General features: G+C 60.4%; 1 pseudogene; it reads left to right on the forward strand.

The window, feature by feature from the left end:
* The window catches only part of LOC126434330 (large subunit ribosomal RNA), a 5,420-nt pseudogene that overhangs the window by 851 nt on the left and 2,069 nt on the right, over positions 1 to 2,500 (forward strand).

Consider the following 2,500-nt stretch of genomic DNA (forward strand, 5'->3'; position numbering starts at 1 on the left):
GGCTCGGGATGCTCTCGGGCGGAATAATCGCTCCCGTCAGCGGCGCTTCAGCTTTGGACAATTTCACGACCCGTCTTGAAACACGGACCAAGGAGTCTAACATGTGCGCGAGTCATTGGGCTGTACGAAACCTAAAGGCGTAATGAAAGTGAAGGTCTCGCCTTGCGCGGGCCGAGGGAGGATGGGGCTTCCCCGCCCTTCACGGGGCGGCGGCCTCCGCACTCCCGGGGCGTCTCGTCCTCATTGCGAGGTGAGGAGCACCTAGAGCGTACACGTTGGGACCCGAAAGATGGTGAACTATGCCTGGCCAGGACGAAGTCAGGGGAAACCCTGATGGAGGTCCGTAGCGATTCTGACGTGCAAATCGATCGTCGGAGCTGGGTATAGGGGCGAAAGACTAATCGAACCATCTAGTAGCTGGTTCCCTCCGAAGTTTCCCTCAGGATAGCTGGTGCTCGTACGAGTCTCATCCGGTAAAGCGAATGATTAGAGGCCTTGGGGCCGAAACGACCTCAACCTATTCTCAAACTTTAAATGGGTGAGATCTCCGGCTTGCTTGATATGCTGAAGCCGCGAGCAAACGACTCGGATCGGAGTGCCAAGTGGGCCACTTTTGGTAAGCAGAACTGGCGCTGTGGGATGAACCAAACGCCGAGTTAAGGCGCCCGAATCGACGCTCATGGGAAACCATGAAAGGCGTTGGTTGCTTAAGACAGCAGGACGGTGGCCATGGAAGTCGGAATCCGCTAAGGAGTGTGTAACAACTCACCTGCCGAAGCAACTAGCCCTGAAAATGGATGGCGCTGAAGCGTCGTGCCTATACTCGGCCGTCAGTCTGGCAGTCATGGCCGGTCCTTGCGGCCGGCCGCGAAGCCCTGACGAGTAGGAGGGTCGCGGCGGTGGGCGCAGAAGGGTCTGGGCGTGAGCCTGCCTGGAGCCGCCGTCGGTGCAGATCTTGGTGGTAGTAGCAAATACTCCAGCGAGGCCCTGGAGGGCTGACGCGGAGAAGGGTTTCGTGTGAACAGCCGTTGCACACGAGTCAGTCGATCCTAAGCCCTAGGAGAAATCCGATGTTGATGGGGGCCGTCATAGCATGATGCACTTTGTGCTGGCCCCCGTTGGGCGAAAGGGAATCCGGTTCCTATTCCGGAACCCGGCAGCGGAACCGATACAAGTCGGGCCCCTCTTTTAGAGATGCTCGTCGGGGTAACCCAAAAGGACCCGGAGACGCCGTCGGGAGATCGGGGAAGAGTTTTCTTTTCTGCATGAGCGTTCGAGTTCCCTGGAATCCTCTAGCAGGGAGATAGGGTTTGGAACGCGAAGAGCACCGCAGTTGCGGCGGTGTCCCGATCTTCCCCTCGGACCTTGAAAATCCGGGAGAGGGCCACGTGGAGGTGTCGCGCCGGTTCGTACCCATATCCGCAGCAGGTCTCCAAGGTGAAGAGCCTCTAGTCGATAGAATAATGTAGGTAAGGGAAGTCGGCAAATTGGATCCGTAACTTCGGGATAAGGCTTGGCTCTGAGGATCGGGGCGTGTCGGGCTTGGTCGGGAAGTGGGTCAGCGCTAACGTGCCGGGCCTGGGCGAGGTGAGTGCCGTAGGGGTGCCGGTAAGTGCGGGCGTTTAGCGCGGGCGTGGTCTGCTCTCGCCGTTGGTTGGCCTCGTGCTGGCCGGCGGTGCAGGATGCGCGCGCCTGCGCGGCGTTCGCGCCCCGGTGCTTCAACCTGCGTGCAGGATCCGAGCTCGGTCCCGTGCCTTGGCCTCCCACGGATCTTCCTTGCTGCGAGGCCGCGTCCGCCTTAGCGTGCTCCTCCGGGGGCGCGCGGGTGCGCGGATTCTCTTCGGCCGCCATTCAACGATCAACTCAGAACTGGCACGGACTGGGGGAATCCGACTGTCTAATTAAAACAAAGCATTGCGATGGCCCTAGCGGGTGTTGACGCAATGTGATTTCTGCCCAGTGCTCTGAATGTCAACGTGAAGAAATTCAAGCAAGCGCGGGTAAACGGCGGGAGTAACTATGACTCTCGGCATTCCATCTTGCCGATGGATGGGTCCGACCCTCCGTCGGTCCCGTCTCCTGGCGCTGAAGAAGATAGGGCCAGCCTGCGACGGTGCAGGCATGGATGAGGTGCAGCGTGAGATCGAGGTGCTGGAGCGCCACCTAATGTGGGAGGGCCACCTCCTCAAATCGTCAACGCAGGTTGGGGAAATGTGGGCGGCGCGCCTACACATCGCCATTGACGGTGCGGCACTGTCATCTTCTGCCGCCGTCAGTGGCCAACATCAGTGGGTCGCCGACACCAGTCGCCTGCTATCTGGGCGTGAATACATCGACGCCCTCCGCGCCCGCATCAACGCCTTCCCTACGAAGGCACGGCGCAGTCGCGGGCGGGAGGCGGACACCAGATGCCGCGCGGGGTGCCAGGCCGTGGAGACCGCCAACCACGTACTTCAGGCTTGCTTTAGGACGCACGGGTCCCGGGTCAAGCGCCATGACG

Source organism: Schistocerca serialis, unplaced genomic scaffold (genome assembly GCF_023864345.2).
Source record: "Schistocerca serialis cubense isolate TAMUIC-IGC-003099 unplaced genomic scaffold, iqSchSeri2.2 HiC_scaffold_1186, whole genome shotgun sequence".
NCBI lineage: Eukaryota > Metazoa > Arthropoda > Insecta > Orthoptera > Acrididae > Schistocerca > Schistocerca serialis.